The sequence below is a fragment of the Maniola jurtina genome, chromosome 11 (assembly GCF_905333055.1).
Source record: "Maniola jurtina chromosome 11, ilManJurt1.1, whole genome shotgun sequence".
NCBI classification, from domain to species: Eukaryota; Metazoa; Arthropoda; class Insecta; order Lepidoptera; family Nymphalidae; genus Maniola; species Maniola jurtina.
This window is the reverse complement of record NC_060039.1, coordinates 4,062,034-4,082,229: the sequence shown is the minus strand read 5'-3', so window position 1 is coordinate 4,082,229 and position 20,196 is coordinate 4,062,034. Positions and strand designations below refer to the sequence as shown.

General features: G+C 36.1%; 1 protein-coding gene and 1 long non-coding RNA gene across 5 annotated transcripts in view; one reads left to right on the top strand and one right to left on the bottom strand.

Annotated features, from left to right (window-relative positions):
• The window catches only part of LOC123869690 (shootin-1), a 113,930-nt gene that overhangs the window by 1,511 nt on the left and 92,223 nt on the right, over positions 1-20,196 (top strand). The window lies entirely within an intron of this gene.
• On the bottom strand, positions 9,223-18,751 carry LOC123869698. Its single transcript, XR_006796950.1, has 4 exons — positions 18,655-18,751; positions 14,921-14,925; positions 12,978-12,979; positions 9,223-9,232 (listed from the first exon to the last, which is right to left on the bottom strand). It is a non-coding gene; the product is annotated as an uncharacterized LOC123869698 (long non-coding RNA).

The window sequence follows — 20,196 nt, the reverse complement described above, 5'->3', positions numbered from 1 at the left end:
GAAATGATTGAACTGTTTGAAGAGTTTGCAAAGTCACTCAGGATATTTCAGACATACCTAAGTAAATAAGTAATACACTAAAGTGGACTGACCGAAGTGAGGAAACCTTCATGTCTAAGAGTACTTCATAAATCATCATTCATTGTGTGTGAAGTCTGCCAATCCACACTTGGCAAGCATGGTAGACTACGGCCAAACCCTTTCTCATTCTGAGAGGATATCCATGCTCTGTAGTGCGACGGCGCGGCGATGGGTTAATCATGATGATGAACACACTGAAAACAATTCAATAAGCATCAAGCCTGTTTTCTGTCTAGTTTCAGGACTAATTTATTCAAATTGGATGTAATTTGTCTAATAAATTTATATTATACATTCTTATTGAACCTGAATGACAAAATATTACATACATTATACTTAATACTGATGTAACTATTTACTTAATAGTAATATATTAAAATTTATTGGTCACAAAAGCTAACATAATTATTGTCTAACAAGTTGCAACAACTACTTAACACAATTCTGAATGCAAGCGTTTTGTAATGTTGCTAGATCTGATTTAGTCTTGAGATCTTTGGACACATACACCTATAATATATCTATACAAAATTATAGTTAATTAATATTAATATTAAGACTAGTTTAGTTCTAATTAATAAACTAAAAATAATAACATTGACATAAAAAACTAACATTAACATTCTAATAACATACTAACATACTAACTTACAAAATAATAATTTATAATTTTATAATAATATTGCCCAAAGTCTTTGTTTTTGATATGTTATAATGCCCCTATATCATATTATAATCTTACCTCTGAAGATCTCCCTAATGCAGTGGTACGCGCTGTGGTCTTATTAGTGGAAAGTCCTGGGTTCTATTCCCGGCAAGGATTTGGAATATTATAGTTTCTAAATTTGGGATGGTTTCCTGGGAGGTTCCGGCCGTAGTTATTTACTACCCTACCGACAAAGCGTGCCGCTAAGTGATTTAGCGTTCGGTATGATGCTGTGAAGAAACCAAAGGGATGTGGGTTGAATAAAAACTGCCATACCTACCTCTTCCAGGTTAGCCCGCTTCCATCTTAGACTACATCAATTACCACCAGGTGAGATTGCAGTCAAGGCCTAACTTTTATCTGAATAAAAAATAATAATAGTAATTTCCAGGCGTGGTCGCATCTTTCACAACCCCAGGGCTGACCGTGAATATACCCAGTGGTAAACAGTGAACTTTATGGATTAGAATGTAATGCAAATTAATTTGGTTAGTGCACTGGTTGGTTTGCCGCGGGAATTGAAACTAGCCATTGTTCACTATTTTCTATTTTACCGGCAATTTACTTGTTCGATAAACAATATAAGTAGTGTCTCGATCCCACGCGCACACAATGCTATGTGGGGCAAGCATTTGACACGATTTAATTTGTGCGAAATAACTACCTACCATGTACCCCTACCAATCTACCAAGTCGCTCGCAATGCCGTGTTTAGTTAGCTAGAGCTATCAAAGTGGTATAGGAAAAATTACAAGAAACACTATACCTTTCAGAATTCGAGTAGCAATTCCGCGGAACTATTGCATCAAAAACCTGTCGCGCTTATAACCTTTTTCTATAAAAACGCCACACACACGTCTAACGCATGTGCATAACCGTGCCACGCGAATATGCACATTAAAGTGCTAAACGACTTACGGCCTTTGACTATACCTATACTCAGATGAATGAATGAATTTTGTAGCTAATATTATCATAATCTAATTGATGATTCTCACGACTTCGTCCGCGTGGACTTAGGTTATCCCAAAAACCCTTTGATTTCAGAAATAAAAATTAGCCTATGTCCATCCCCGAGATGCAAGCTATCTCTGAACCAAATTTCATCAGAATCGGTTAAACAGATGGGCCGTGAAAAGTTAGCAGACACACAGACATACACTTTCGCGTTTATAACATTCGCGTGGATAGTATGGATTTTCAAGTCGTGTATAGCCTAAGTTTGGAAAACAGTTTTATAGACGCCAAATGTTGCATGTTCAAGGTAACCCCGGTACTAGGGTGCCAGGAGCGGCCTGGCGCTCGCGTGTTCTAATATTTAATAGATGACACAAAAATTCTATCGCTGCGGCATCATATTTTATTTTAATCATGTCAATTGTCATTCTGGTATGTCACCTTTTATGTTTCATATTGTCACGATGTAACAATCACCATCATCTTCATCAACCCATCACTGGCTCCGTACTGAGCGTGAGTCTCTTCTAAGAAAGAGAAGTGAGGATTTGCCAATTCGACTTCACTCACCTTTGAAAACATTATGGAGAACTCAGCCATGAAGGTATCCACCCAATCTTTTCCTTCATCGTTAAAGCTATAGTGATATTTAGTTGCTAAACACGCACCTATCTCCGAAAGTCAGAGGTGCGTGCCCGGGACCGAACCCCCGACCTCCCGAATAGGAGGCGGATCTCTAAAGGCGCCCACGCACTTGAACTGAACTGCAGCTGAACTGCGCGTTGCGGCAGCGCCCCGCACGAAGCTGCAGTTCAGTTCAAATGCGTGGGCACCTTTAACCACAACGGATATCATGGCTTTTCACGGATGCCACAACATCAGGAACCCAAACAACCGTCTAAGGTCCAGCCCATATAACAGGCGGTTAAAGTTACGTTACGGTAAACTTTGACCGTGATTAAAATGCAAAGTAGTTTTGCAAACCCTGATTTGTGCAACGGATGTGAAAACTTCGTGATTTTAGTTATTGATTTATAGCTTACAGACTATGCTTATGGATTGGTCTTCGTTTGATTAGTGGATTTTATTGCGCCCACGCAGCACAATTTACTTCGCCAATGAAGCGTGGAGAAACGCAAAGGAAGTTGAACAGTTATCGAGAGGTTTTATCCTTTTAATCTGTTCTGAATTTTCCGTGTCTGTTTCACGGTACATATAATAGAAAAGAATATTATTTTGAATCAACTTTTTTACAAAATGCTTTCGAATCATCAGGTGAATCTAACATGCAGTTCGAAATTCCATTCCTACCGAGAAGAACCAGCAAGAAACTCGGCGTGTGCTCTTTTCAGAAATACATAAATTAATAAATAGTACGTAAAGGGTATTTGTTACTAATTAATAACCTAATGTTATAAAATATACATACGATTTGTTTAATTCCGATGCCAAAACAGCAGTACTTATATTACTACCCATATTTCACTACTCATATTATCACTACCTATATTATAAACTAGCCGATGCCCGCGACTTCGCCCGCGTGGATTTAAGTTTTTCTAAATCCCGTGGGAACTCTTTGATTTTCCGGGATAAAAAGTAGCCTATGTGCTAATCCAGGGTATAATCTATCTTCATTCTCAATTTCAGCCCAATCCGTCTAGTAGTTTTTGCGTGAAAGAGTAACAAACATACACACACACACACACACACATACAAACTTTCGCCTTTATAATATTAGTGTGATTCGAAAGTGTGTTTGTCCTTCAATCACGTCGAAACGGAGCAACAGAGCGACGTATTTTTTGCATGGGTATAGTTAAAATACCTGGGGAGTGACATGGGCTACTTTTTATCCGGGAAAACTGAAGAGTTCCCTCGGGATTTTTGCAAACCTAAATCCACGCGGACGAAGCCGTGGGCATCAGCTATCAGGGAGTTGTAATATAATTAACGGATACTTAAAGCCTATTGTTTCGTGAACATTCGATATTACTTTTGCAAAGCTAGTTACGTAGGTACCTACAAACTATGTACAGATCGCGTGTCGTGGCAAAACCTATCTACCCATTTGCCAATATTCAGAGTTCATGTTAATCCGTCAGTACAATTTGGTCTTGCGAAACAACAGCCGTTTTGTGACCTTAACTTCTCGTTCATATTAAGTACCTAGTTAGTTGCTGAATAATAATTATGATAGTTAAGTATAGCGTGTATATAATGTGTGTTTTGTTTTAAGTGTCATGGTGTAACTAGTAACCGCTCGCGGCTTCGCTCTAGTGGGAATTTAAATATATCTGGCCTTATTCTTATATATAAAGGAAACCTCTGTGCAAAATTCCAGTTCTCTAGGTCGCAGGGTCAGGCAGGGGAGTAACGAGGTGTTGACGGTCCCTTGTGCTTCGTCGTCAGCGGTGGGACGGAACCTCATGAGGTTTTTAGTCGGTAGGAGTCCGACATAACCACTGTACTCTCTGTGGCTGGTGGTCCATGACAGATTTTCCTCACGATAATATAAAAAAGGCGTTGATAAGTCAGCCAGTGAGTTAATGGGGACTTTTCATGTTTTGAGGTATAGGTAGTATATATCTACTTCCGTAGGTAGTTTTATTTCTGTAATGCAGTGAAATGCATTAATTATAAAAATGGTGAATGTTATCGTTATTCAAATAATTTGTATAAAACACGGTCCTTTCAAGATCTGCCTTGATTAGATTTTTGAATTCTTTTTCTCAAACATTTTGACTATAGTATAGGTATATTATGTACTTAGAATATGGATTAACAAAGATTCTGATGTACACCTGCACCGCTCAAAAATATATTGCGTATTACATGTGTTTAGTTCGACACTGTGTTTTAAATGTTGACATAATTAACTATTGTGATTTGTGCATAAAATACAAAATAATGGATTTGTGATCTGAAGTATGAAAAAAGTTTGGCGCCCAAAATGGAAAGTTGTAAAAATGGTATGTAGTCCTTATAGTCGCAGAAATAGTTATTAAGTTGATAAAAATATGTAATATACGTACCTACTATCTGAAATGGCGAGGTCTAGAAACTTGAGATTTTGTAAATTAAGTAAGTGTTTAGGTTTTGGTTTATAACTAAGACCCTTTTCTAAGAAAGTATTTTGAGAAATCCTAAGCGAGCAAAGTTTAGGCAGGTCAACTACTATCGAAATGAAAACTTCACACATACTTGTAAGTAATATATCGGATTGATCTCGGTTAAAGCAGTTATTTACTTACGTCATCTGATCGATCTAATACACTCTTACCTGTAGCCCAAGCACAATGTGTGCGACAATGTTTTCTCGCTGGTTTTGCAATGCTTTTGCCAACGCCAAAGTCGCGAGAAAGCGTTGCCGCACTGATTGTGCTTGAGATGCTAGTTGAATAGAACGTTATGTCTTATTTGATGACTGTCATTTTACGAGAATCACACTCCATATTACATGAACTGTTATCATGAAACTAGGAAGTACCTACTTCGTAAATATACTCGGTACTTACTAGTACTTCCTATTTCTATGCTTATTATTTATACTGTTTACTTAGATATATGACATGACTCGGGGTAGGTGTACCTACAGCTGTTCAGCTCAGACGCGCAAATGCGCATACAATGCATGGTTCTGATTTTCAGCCGTGACTTGGATGACGGCACAACCAGTAGAATAAGTTGATCTCACCTAGATGTATAACCTATATTTCACAATAAATTGTTTATCGAAGCAATAAAAGAAATGAAAGCAAAGCATGTGCAGAAATTAAAGTCGGAAGTATTCGCAAAAATACCAAAAAGTACCTATTCGTAGAAGTTTAGAAACTGGTAATTCTAATGCACGAATCGCTTCGCAGAAAATAATTTGATTGTGTCCTTAAAATCAACTAACTGCTGTGCAATAAAAATTAAAAGATCTCCTATATAAATTGGTTACCTCAATGGTACTAAACTAGTAACATACTTTCGAATTAAATACATATTTTATACTTATCAATCTACATATATTATATATACTAAGAACAAACTTTACATAGTAACTCATAGAACCAATAACCTTCGGTCACTATTGCACAGGCATAATGATCAAAGGTTACACACAATGACGATTGCAACCAATATTGCTATGCAACTAAAGAATAAATCATTATGCATTTGATTTTTTTAAATTCAGAATAGAATGCACAATGTTGAATAATCCATATGTGTTGAAATCCGTTAAAACTAAAGCAATAGAATAGCTATTTCAGAAAATCCGTTGCACACAACCAGATATTATATACTATCGCATTAGACTTCGTCGGTGTTGGTGTTAGCTGGCGGGCGTGCTCTGCCTTTTTGGAGTGTTTTTTTTTTTTGTTAAAACTGACTGGAAAGCGCTCTAAAGGGGTGCCGTGCGTATGTCGGCGAGTGCCGGCACAGACGGGGTCCATACTTGTATATTTTAACTAACTTGTTACAAATACTTGACATTGGCTAATCTTTGTAAAGCCAGAAGAGAGAGAGAAAAAAAAAACTTAAGACCTTGCCTTAGTCCAGCCGTGGACGTCTCTTGGTTGAGAGAAAAATGACGATCACCACGAAGTACTTACTAATCGAAGTGCTCGTTAAACAAATACATTAGACGTTGAATGTCGACATTGAAAACCTTTACTTTTAAAACCACACTTATATTTAGGTTAGAATTGCGTTGCTCACACCCTCTTACATCATCTGTAAGTCAATTTTATGTTACATTCGCGACTGTGTATAATAACTGTAATGGCATCTATTAGAGAACCGTCCGATATTCCACTTCCCCGTTTCTTCTGTTTTCTAACCGCAACACTCGCTGTTGGTGCGTTGACGTCCATTTGAGGTAGATACGCTAACTATATGCTAGTTAAATAAAAGTTGCCGCGACGTACTCGCATGACTTTAATCAGATCCATGCGACGCAATTTTTGTACATATCCTGGACTTAAGAGCCTTGATAACTCAACGGTTGAGGAGCGGACAGAATTCCGAAAGGTCGGCGCGGCGGTTCAAACCCCACCCGTTGCACTATTATCGTACCCACTCCTGGCACAAGCTACGCTTAATTGGAGGGGAAAGGGGAGTATGAGCCATGATTAACATGGCTAATATTCTTTTTTTTTAAAAGTATCTCCATATCATTTCCAATACATGCTAACTTCATAAACATATTTTCTTTCGTAAACAAATATGACCCAATGGCGGAATTTGGTTGCCATTTAAACTTATACAGTCAGTGAACCCCTCTCCCCTTAAAGGTAGAACTTAAAATTCTTGCCGGTAATTTTTTAATTGGAACTTACCTAACCCGACCGGAGTATTAACTAACAAATAAAGCTCACAGCAATCTGTAAGCCAAAAAATGAACACAATCTTCGTAAGCCAGTCTTGTCCTCTACGTTCCCAGTCCAGTTCTTTTCTTCTTTCTTCTCGAGGTTTCCACACTTAGACGTTGACCTTTTCTTGTATGTGCATTTCCCAGTTAACCATGATTTAAATACATGAAAGTTATGTTAATATTTCACGCTAGTATGAACACTATATAATACGTTATTGACAGTAGGTAATTGGACGTTTCGCTTCAGGGATAGTTTCGGGTCACATGACTCGCTAATTGCCTTTCAATTAGTTTCCAAAATAAAAGCGATGCATGATTTATTAGAAGTTCTATTTTAGGGTATGATGTGATGATAGAGTGTCTGCTCTATTTTCTAACATACCTCATTTCCAAAAAGAAGGCGACAGCCTAGCCTAGTACTAAAGCGTAACTTACACATGCGTCCCCAAACGTTAAAGGTGCCCACGCACTCGAACTAAACTACAACTGAACTGCAGCTGAACTGCGCGTCGTGGCAGCGCGCTGCACGATATTCTCTTCAGCCGCGACGCGCGGCAGTGACGCGCTACGCGGTACGCGTAGATGGGCATCTTAAGTGACTGTTTTTTTACATATGTAAGTGGTATCGTCATCGTTATCAACTTTAGATCTCCACTGCTGGACAATGAAATTTTTAAATTAAGTAAATAAGTTTTCAACTGCCATTTCCACAAATCAGTAAAAAAATACTGACCTAAAAGCCACAGGTTAAAGTTTTTGAAAATAAACTTTTAAAGTTCCTTTCAATCATTGAATCAATCTAGTATCAAGTCAATAGAATAAGTATGTCTTGCCTAGTTGCTGCCGACTACTTGCTATCATAAATGTAGGTAATCCCTATGGAATCAGTAGACAGAACTTCCTACGAAGAGAAAGTGGGTAATAAGATGTTAATAATACATACCTATTTTTAGTATTACGATGACAACACCAATTGGTACCTAATGTGTAATCAAATCACTAATCAAACAAAATTACCAGCTGAGAGAGTATAGGTTAATAGTAATACTAAAGTAATAAAAGCTTTGCTCAGGGACTATTAGATACACAGTACACACACTTACTAATGCAAATTAACTACTTCCACTGTAAAATGTAAATCCATTATTAAGTATCATAAAATTACTTTTCGTGTGGTTAATCTATTTTCTTTGTTTTGGTGAAATCGTTTCTTTAGTGCTTTTGATAGATAAATAATTTGATCTAGAATACCTATGTGGTAGGTACTCTAGCGCAGATGGTTGCATAGGATTACCTAGTGGTACAGTTCTTCACTAAAACTGTATTTCTTCTGCATTTCTTCTTTCTTCTTCGTACATCATGAAATTTAAAATCGTAGAAAATCCTGAAATTGAATATAATAACTAGCAAGAATTAGATGCTCTATAGCACGTCTAGAAAAATACTTTATTTCTAAACTTTATTAGGAATATTACTTTGTTAAGCATGTTATTATCAACACGCTATAATAGTTTCATGCTATGTTTATAGAGATTAGGATCTCTAACTGAAAACGTCTATCAATTCCGCGCTCGGCAGTCTTCCTGTTTGGGTACTTACTATATTTTATTATTTTCCGTGTAAATTATCAGAAAATGGGCGAAATCTGATTTCTAAACGGTACCCCGCATGCCCCCGTCACGCCTGTTGCACCTCGTCACGACCCGACAAACGGCACCATTACCTACTGCAGGTATAAGGTAACTTTATGTATATGTTACCATATACCTGCAGTTGCACTAGGTAATATGTAGTATGCTGACTTAAGCCAAGAAACTACTGACTGAATAACTAACAGACAAAGTAGTTACAAGTTAAAACTGTTAAAGAAGTTACTGAAGTTCGAAAGCAGTAGCCTTTTAGTGAAGAATGTTTAAGAGGGCTCTCTCCGTCACTCGTTTCATATAATCGTAGTTCCAATTTCATTTGAATATTAAGCAACCAAAGCCCATGAAATTTTGCAGACATATTCTAGAAACTAATATCTATGTCTGTGGTTTTCCAGATTTCTGTTAAAATATTCGGTTTCAAAGTTACGCGGCCTTAAAAATTTACATACAAATCTTTGAGCCCCTGTAATTTTAAACCTACATATTTTTAGAAAAATCTAAAACACCACAGACACAGATATTAGTTTCTAGAATATGTCTGCAAAATTTCATGGACTTTGGTTGCTTAATATTCAAATGAGATTGGAACTACGATTGTATGAAACGAGTGACGGACGGAGAGAGCCCTGTTAGGGCTGGTATTTTATTAATTTTCAAATGCTTACGCGCTCAACATTGACAAACGACATTGTAATCGTAAAACAATGTAACGGGTGGTAACGGACGTAATTTAAGCTGAAACAGCTTTCTTGAATAATAATAATTTGCTTGCCATTGCAGATTTTGTAGCTGATTATGTCATCGTACCTTATAGCGCGAAATACGGTTTCTGTTTTAGGCAATCGCGTTCAGCGTCGACCTTCAATTTGAAAGCTCGTAGGTTTCAGATATATTCCTCCTACAGATTACATCAACACATAAATATTTTTCAAAGGCGGTGTTTAAAAACGTGACATACAATAATAGGTATTGTAGAGCCGCGAGTTCTAAACTTACTATAAATAACTGAATAATAACACTAATAACACAACAGATAAAGGAAGTCACGCAATTGCCTTATTAACGATATGCAAAGGTATATAATCACAGCACATCGGGGATCCCATCAAGAGATGTTTTTATCTTTGACTAAGTGAGCATTTAAAAATAATGGTACGAAGACTTTTATTTGGGCGGCTAATTAAAGCGTTCTGTTCAACTAGCTAGGCATATTCTTTTGTAACCGTGGTCCGTGAGATTCTCTAGGGAATTGATTAGGTAGGTCTGCATTTACTCGTACTTACGTCTTACAAGTTTTGGTTTTACTTCAAAATCCTGCGCATACGGTGTCTCTCTCTAATCTGTCTAATTTGCTTATGATTGTTGAATTATTTAGACTTTAATAACATCGGGTATGTTGGTAATTCAAGTTCGCTGTTTGAGCTACCTATATAAAGGTATAAGTAGGTACATAAAATAAAATAATGAATACACCAATCTTGCAATTAAAATTGAAATCAGTGTCACCATCTTAACAGTGTTTAAAGTTCATATGTGTCTCACGGAGCTTTTTATCTTTATTTTTATCAGAATACCCAACATTTAGTACTTAGTGATGTAACAAATTACAACTAATGAACCGGTGCATGTCCGAAATGCGTTATGGCGGTGTTGCGCAACCCGCCGATGCATTATCTCAATCAAGAGATCTTATCGTAACTGATGCGCTACTAGATGATATTGTTTTTTCTAACGACTTAGCAGATGAATTAACTCAAACTGACGTGATGACTCGAACATTTCTGAAGATTGCTTTTACTGATTTCAATTTGTATTTATATGTAATTTAAACAAGTGAAACTTTTGTATTGGTGGCGTTTGTGACGAATTTATATCAATTTCTATATTAATCTATGTTAAAATTAATCTAGTGCTATCATTTACCGCAGGGGTGATGATGAAAGAGATAGTAATACATTTAGATCTGTCATTTTAGTTTTGTTTAGAGATTGTATGCCACATTATATTACAAGCGACCCGCCTGAGTCTTCGATCCGCGGAAAAATTAATATTTGTGAATGTTTTCCTTTACATATGAGGTAATAAATTATTATCTACTAAGTATGTATCTAAAAAGAGATATGAACTATACATCTTTTATCCACAATCAGTATCATTACCATTTTCACTATTCACTGCAAGACAGATTTTGTTACCGTCTGTTGTTAAGACGCTCCAAGTTTCGAATGGCCTCGAGCATTTGGTTCCCTCTCGCCCCTCTACACCTCGACATTAATTTACTTTAATTTTTACCGCCACCTAGTGGCGGTAAACTGTACTACGGCTACAGGTCAACCAAGTTAACAACCTCAACATTGGCGAAAAAAGAAACGACATAGCACCGATGCGCTTAGCTTTTTAGGGTTCCGTGCCTCAAAAGGAAAAACGGAACCCTTCTGGGAACACTTTGTTGTCTGACCGTCTGTCTATCTGTTTGTGTGTCCGTTTGTCGTGTCTGTCAAGAAAATCCATAGGGTACTTCCCGTAGATCTAAAATCATGAAATTGGGCTGGTAGGTAGGTCTTATAGTACAAGTATAAAGGAATAAATCCGAAAACCTTGAATTTGAGGTTACATCACAAAAAAAATATTCATTCAAAATTCCAAATTTCATGATTCTAGGTCGACAGGAAGTACCCCATAGGTTTTCTTGACAGACACGACGGACGGACGGACAGATAGACAACAAAGTGATCCTTTATGGGTTCCGTTTTTTCTTAACCCTAAAAATAGATAAAAAACTTAAAAACCAGCAACACTAAATAGTAAAAGCAATTTAATTTACTATCCAAAAAATGATACTATAGAACTACATTTTACTCCTGTATACATAATAATATGTTCGATAAAAATTAAATTATTTTTTATTTTTTAGTATTGGTGGGGGTTTTTTTTTATTATGCATAATAGTGATTGATTTATTATGCAAAATTGAAAAAAAATACCCGAGTACGGGACCCTCGGTGCGCGAGTCTGACTCGCACTCGGTTGGTTTTTTTTCCATAGAGCAAAAGCGTGTTAGAAGCGGCAATGGAGAAAATTTAATGTGTGTTGATATCGTAAAAGACCTGAATTAATATTTTTTATTCAATTATAAATTAGCACTTGTTTGCTATCTCACCTGGTAAATAGCAGTAGGTAGTAAGTGACGATGTGAAGCGTACTTTGACTTTACTAAGACTACATTCAGAGTCAATATTGAATCGTGCTATAATGCATAAAATTTAAGAAAGTGCTTGCCATTTAAGTTTTATCCGTCAATTGATATTTGAAAAAACCGGCCAAGTGTGAGTCAGACTCACGCACTTAGGGTTCCGTACTCGGGTATTTATTCCAACATTTTGCACGATATATCAAAAACTGTTATTCATAAAAATATGTTTTATAATGTACAGGTAAAGCCCTTTCATATGATACCCCACTTGGTATAGTTACCTTACTTTGAAAATCAAAGCACATTTATTTTTTTTTCAAACGATGTAACCAAATTCGGGGTTTTCAGATTTATTCCTGTACTTGTGCTATAAGACCTACCTACCTGCCAAGTTTCATGTCTCTAGGTCAACGGGAAGTACCCTATAGGTTTCTTGACAGACACGACGGACAGTCAACCGTCAAAATCGGTTCAGCCGTTCCAAAGATTAGCCTTTTCAAACAGACAGACAGACAGACAGACAGACAAAAATTTTAAAAACGTGTGATTCAGTTATGGTATCTTTCAAATAACCATATGAGCTTAATATGAGGTAGTTATTTCGAAATTACAGACAGACACTCCAATTTTATTCATTAAGTATAGATAATTCTTGAGAAACAAATTTTGAAAAGCTAACAAACTGAAACAAAACTTTCCTGGCTTCTTCACGCCTCGTGAAATAACTCCTCGTTTGTTTGCAAGTAGGTAGGTAATAAATATATCGATTAAATTACAAAATCACCAAAGATGTATAGATAGATCCAATAAGAAAAAAACCGGTCAAGTGCGAGTCGGGGATAATATTAATCAAAACTATGTAATGTATTTACAGGTTTCCCTAAAATTTGCCTTAATAAGTAGGGCTATATATTTCGACATAATACTATGTACTATATACTAAGTACTAACTATTTCTGAAACCGGTAAAGAAGTTTTGCTTTAAATAAAAGTTGAAAAAACTATAACCCGACTACGGAAAAATGAGACAACTTGAACTCGACTTGGTACAAGTAAAATAAACTAAAAAGAAAGAAACAAGATAGGTGCTTAGTGCATCGTCTTGAGTAAGATTCAATACGAATGCCGTGGTCGTGCGTTGTCGACAGCGTATTTCTTATCCTTGATTGACGGCATTCCCAATGATTTTATTTGTCTACCAAATTAGAATATTTTCTTTTTGCTATCGACAACGCACGACCACGGCATTTGTATTGAATCTTACTCAAGACGATGAAGACGATGATAGCACTAAGCACCTATCTTGTTTTTGTTTTGTTTCTTTCTTTTTAGTTTATTTTACTTGTACCAAGTCGGGTTCAAGTTGTCTCATTTTTTCGTAGTCGGGTTATAGTTTTTTCAACTTTTTTTTTTATTTGAAACTTTTCCGTTGTCTATGATGCGACGACCAACCGAGGTCTCGTGAATGACCAATAGGTGGCGCTGAATAAGAAATAATAATTATAATAAAAAATGGTTTTCTGTCGCTTGGTATATTTTAATAATAACTATATTTATATTTATGAACTCAAAATTTTCTCCTCTTTTATTGGACATCTCACTCGACACAATAGCAATTATTTTTTTTTAGACCCTCACTTTTTTGATGTAACATCCATCTGGCCGATTTTTTTCGTATAAAATATAGCCTATGCCACCCGGGCCTTTACAACGAATCGATTGACACCTCATTCATCAAAATCGGCCCAGTAGTTTAGGCGCTACGGTGGAACACACAGAATCTGGATACAAACATACATACATACATACATACATACATACATACATACATACACTGCTAAAATCATAACCCTTCCTTTCGGCTTTGCCATAGTCGGGTAAAAAACGCTCAAGGTATTCTGTCTTTTTTATTTATTTGCCGCCTCTGCCACTTTCATAAGCTGCCGCGAAAACTCTGCGTCATCACTACATAGTATAAAACAAAGTTGCGTCTTTCAGTCCCTACGTATGCTTAGATTTGCAAACGCTGGCTATGAGATAGGTCAAAAAAGGGTTCCGTTTTTCCTTTTGAGGTACGTAACCCTAAAAATTTATGCCATCAAGAAATAATTAGTATTTTCAAATTTCAAAGGTAACTATTTATAACAAGTGGGGTATCATAATATTGTGAAAGGGCTTTACTACGTATATATTTTTATGCACAATAGTTTTTGATTTATCGTGTAAAATTTCGAAAAAATACCTGAGTACTGAACCCTCGGGGCGTGAGTAAACTAAAATAATAAAAGTAAACAAAGAATCTGTTGTTAGTAACCTACATAGGTAGGTACCTATCGTACAATTTGCAATATAATTATGAAGGTATATCGTACACGACAAATCGAGATGGCAATCGGGGTGGAGACACCCCGCACACCCGCACAGTCCCCGTGCTAGCGAGCGGTGCGGGCGAGCGCAGGTGTGCGGGGCGTCCCCCCGCCTCATATTCCAATTGCCATCTCGACCTATCGCGAACTTTAGTCGGCGATAGGTCGAGGTAGGTTATTATAACTAGCATAGCTAGGTCGACATGGCAATCGGGATGGGGACGTCCCACTCACCCGCACAGCCCTCGCGCTAACCCGGTGCGGGATAGCGCGGGTGATGTGCGGCTCATTATCCGATTGCCATGTCAACCTGTCGCGTACTATGGGGTGCTATTATAGGTACCTCTACCTACTTATAAATAAGTTTTGACCATTATTGTAATCTGTGTCGGTAGGTAGGAAGTTACTAGGTAGGTAGGTACTTAGTACTTACCTACTTACAGTATTTTGCCCAGCTGCTTACAAGAATGACGCAACAAGGAATGGTGTGTGTTTATTCATTCATATTATAAAGAAGTAAAGTTTGTATGAAGTAATCTCTGGAACTACTGATCCAATTTTGAAAATTCTTTCATCAGTAGAAAGCTACCATTATTCCTGAGTGACATAGGCTGTACTTATTTATTTTCAAAAAAGCCGTAAGTACGAAGCCGGGGGCGAGGCCGTTTATAGTAAGTAGTAGTACCTAGTTAGTCAGGAGTTTCAATGTTCCACTATGGGTGACGAGGTTACGGATTCAATTCCAGGGATCGGGCCAAAAAATAGTTTGCCGCACAATATTTTTATGTAATAATAGGTATATGGGAAGATAAGTAGGTACTTACGCGATTTTCATGCTTTCAATCCTTTGTAGTTGGGATCGTTTTAGTCGAGATATTTTCGGCATCCTGATATTTGACTATGATACCTTCGTACCTACCTAACACAATTTAAAACAACGAAATAACTAAAAAACACTACTAAGTACCTATTTACTATGGAGTTCACTAATATTGGATGATAAAAGTTTCTTAAAACTAAAACAAATCATCCTTATTCAATAATTTATAAATAATAATTTCGCTACAATAAGATCACACAAAAAATATTTTTCGTAAATCGAGAGCGATTGGCGGGAAAAATTGCGCACATCCACCACGTCTGAAGGGCGCCTGCCGTATGCGTCGCGTCTCCCGCGCAGGGCCGACTAGGATTATTTGACCCAAATGTGAATTTTTCATAAAGAATGTCGAAATAGAATAAAATACGTTTCGAAAGTGTATCATATATATATTCCCTATTATTAAATGTAAGATTTACTTTCGTGGTTGCACAGGTAAAGAAGTTGATACACGATCTTAAATGAAGCTACTATTGTATCAGATTCGTGTATTTATCGTAATAAACGATTATTTAAATAAATAACTCTAAATAACTAAAGACCATTAACCAAACTATTGTACATATTTTTTTGAAAATTTTGTGATGTCATTTGTAGGACTAGATAGGTGTTGAATAACAATACTTTCAAAGGAATAATGTCGGCAGGCCCTTAAAGCGGTGACCCACTTTTTCTGCGACGAATCGTCGGTGCGCCTTGGTTTTTTTTGCCGTGGTAGTAATGCAAGAGTAAAGTCGTTTTAGGATTGCGGTCTGTGCAATCCCCGGTAATTATCCTAAGAACCGAGCTAATCTGCAGGAGTATTCAGCTATGCAAACTCGAGCTGATGTTTCGTTTTAACTGCATCATTAAACTAAAAGCTAAAGCTGCTCTTTAATTTTCTGTAAAATGGTCTCAAACTGTTGGGATGACCTAGAAAAAAGGAAAATTAATTTAAACTGAATTTTTGGAATCCCTGTTTTTACTTTACCTAGTATTTTTTTTGCCGTTTACTTTGTCTGATTTCCATCGCTTAAACGTTTCCATTTGTCGCAATCGGTGAATTTTTTGTTGTACAGATTTAAATTTTTTATAGACACGATGTTACTTCTCAAACAGGTATAGGTATCAGGTTACTTGCACTTTTGTAACGGTCCAAACAGAAAGTGTCTCATCAATCTTAGATCTGAACTAGTTTATTCTGTATCCACAGTCTGGTTTCCTCCAGATTATATCAGTCTGTTACTTGAACTTGTTGTATCTTGTAACCAATATCCACCGAGGTGTGGTCTGCTAGCGGTTTCTAATGTGATATCGGCTGGTAAAGTCTAGGTTTCATTCGTTACAAGGCTGTCGCGCCCAGTTTTTTTGTAGCCATGGAATCGTTTATTTATAGAGCAACTCAGTTTTCTAAAGCCAGTATAGCTTAGTATTGAAATTCCACGTTAAAAAATGGGTTTCACAAAATTTTACCTCTATAAGTTCTTAATTTTTAGACCACGAGAACATTGACACAGTTCTTTACTGATTGGCGTATTAGATACCTAAACCTATGATATAACTGGTTTCGAATATTACGACAAAACTTTGAAATTGTTTCATTAACTATACTATATGCTGAAAATACTTTATATTTATGTATTAGTTATTCAGTATAATTTCTAATTTTACAGTTAACTTAATAAGTATTCAATGTTTAACGAATCTCCGTTGGAAAGTGGTATCGCTACAAGTTTTGCAAGCTCATTTAACTTTATCGATATTAATGGTACTATAAGTTGCCATACATCCTGCCAATGCCCAGCTACATTATTAACATCGAGAACTACTCATACTAGTAAAAGTAATACTTAAGTGAATACTCGTCGAAAGTGGTAAAATGCTTTAGGAAATAGGTACATTATACCCGTATCATCAAATATATAAAGTTATAGTATGTAAGGTCATGCGGGGCTATTCCGCCTAAAAAAAGTGACGTGTATAGTTCAAATCTTTGCTATTTCACTAAAGAAAGCAATAACAACAAATGAGTAAGTGCATCATAAAAATCATTTATCTGTTAATGATTACACTGTATTACTTTTGTAGAAAATCAATGCCTATATGTAACAACCAGGAATTTTTATTTGAATTCTGGAAAACGGCGGAATAGCCCCGCTGCGGGGCTTTTCCGACTTTTGATTGTATCTCTGCCATCTATGATTCTATTTAGGTAATACTTAGTGGTACATAAGAATCACAGCGGAATACATACTATTCTAAGTTTTAAAATAAGGTAGGAGGTTTCAAATTCCTTTAAAATCTTTTTTTGTAAATTATGGGGCTATTACGCCGCGCCTCCATACATGCTAGTGATGTGCCGAATAACTCGATAAATTTTAATCAGTTTCAAATTATTGAATTAAAGTTTTATCTTACTTTAACGGCTGATAGTAGGAGTTTTAACACCAAGTACTCTTGTAGCAATAGTCAGTGTATTAAAAAAGCGGTGTTAATTGTTTGTAGGATAGTAAAAAAAAAAAAAACAAAATTAGATAGGTTACGTAAAAATTAATATATTTATTATTAAATATCTAATGAGGCCAATCAAGTAGTCTTCAGTTGTGCAACATTCATAGTGACAGCGATAAACGTTCCACTCTGCTAGTAAAAGTTAAAATGATTATTTTTATTTCGCTAATACATTACAGTGCTCCCCAAATAAGTAAAAAAAAATACATTATATTTTATAAATTTTAGAAAATGCAATATTTAATAACTGTAAATCAGATTGTATGAGCCCCATATAAACATTCATCATTATTTTATCGACACTAGCACATCACTGACTTTTTTTAATACCGTACTAAAATGGTGGGGCTATTATGTCATATCATTTTTGTTGGAATAGCCCCCATCTTAGAATTTGAGGGGTTATTATGTCGCATCAAATATCTCCGTAAAAACAAAGCGCAAAATAAAACTGAATAGCACAAAATAATTTCCTGTTTCTTAAATTGTCCCTTAACCATAGAAACCATAGAAAATGATAAATTTTACTCACTTTTGATACCAAATCCGTGGAGCTTAATTTTCACTACACTTGTCAAAAATGGCGTCCTAAACAAACATGACTGTCGGTCAAACAGTTAACGCTTTAGCAGCGCCATCTAAATGTCAATTTTAGAAAAAGAGTTTTCGCTATCCGTTCATAGATGCCGCTAGTGATAAATCATTAAAGTATAAAAGTTACAGGCAAAAGTTGGAATAACCCCGCCGACGGAATAGCCCCGCATCACCTTAAGTAAAAATTCTAATTCTACGCTCTTAACGGGAGAGGATTTAGTCCATGAATCAATTTTAACTTCTCAGCTAATTATAGACTGGTACTTATTCTGAGCAAAACATAATTTTAGAGTATTCGCATCCTCTTCTTACAAATGTAATACGAAAAGGACAGACACAGTTTGACAGTTTTTAATTTAATTTAGAGCTGTCACACCTCGTGATTTTAGCTGCTAATCGTAAACCTATTGTCAGATTTGTAGCGTGCACTAAAATTTAGTCTTTAAATGTAAAATTCATGGGCCATCCCGTTTTTAGCAAAATTAAAAAGAAAAAGAAAAAGAAGAGTATTAAATTAAGTTTAGAGAAAGACAACAGAATCAGCGCCAGTGTCACTCAACAGAAATGGATACCTACTGCAAATTAAAATTGCAGCAAAGATTGAATGTTAAAACACAGACTGTTGATATTCACGTCATCAACGATGAAAGTAATTACATTTATGAAAGAGGAATGAATGACAAGGCATTAACCTATATAACATCGACTACAAAACCGCCCTCGGAATGTTTTTTTTTTTTGCATAAAAACGCCCTACAACCTATTAAGACCAACCCTTTATTGTCAGGCAATTATAAGTGTCTGTCGTTTAATATGAGAAATCCGATAATTTTACAATAATAATAATATATTAATAATATCCAATAATAATATTCTCAAATAACTAACTAATAGACAATTAGTTCAATATGGTTAGGTGTATTATAGATGTAAGTTTGTACTAAGGGTCTTTGTTTGCACCGGAAAGTGCAGCATTTGGAAGACCCTTTACTAGGTGTACAGACGACATCAAACGAGTCGTAGGGAGCCGCTGGATTCAGGCGGCGGCAGGTGGTAGGCAAAACCCTAGAAGTGATCTATGTCCAGCTGTGGGCGTCTATCGGTTAATAATGACGATGATGATGAAATACTAAAGTAACTATGCGAAAGCTATGTAGGTACATAACCACACTAAGGTAAATTCCAATTAAAAATTTGTATCTGAAATTTTTATTTCGGATTAGATAATAAATTGACTCTTGGATAGAATCAGGCGTTACTTTGCGGAAGTTCATGTTTAGCAAGAAACAGTTAAAAATTATTTTGCTATAATCCGCCAACAGTCTGTTGGCGGATTATAGCAAAATAATTTTTAACTGTTTCTTGCTTATAAATTGACTATCAAAACTTTTACGGGTTTTCGATTCTTGCGGTAGCCGTAATACAGTTATAGAAACAACAGCCAAAGTAACCTATTGTGCTATTATTTTACTTTTATACAACGAATTTGTAAGTTACGCTGCACTACGACTTTTCTATTCATTTTTAGTTTCGTAATTATTTTAAAATCTCTTGTGATTGGACTAACTTTTTATTTCTTACTAGCTTATCCTCGCGACTTCATAATAGCTATCTGGCGCGGCTACGTCATCATAGCTATCTGCATGCCTCCAGTAGTACAGTAGATAAAGATTAGGAGGCTAAGTGAAGTCCAGAAGATCATTCCAAAGTTCATAGTTCAAGAGAGAACATCTCCACGAACGATGTCTAATAAAATTGAAAAAAAAAAAAAACATTTTGGTAATCGTAAGACTAGTGTCGTAATTACTCCTATCACAACGTTTTAGTCTAACTCCAAACTTTATAGAAAAGGGTAATTCTAACATGATAATTTTAGGTATACCTATCTATATGAAAAAATCAAATAAAAGACAAAGCA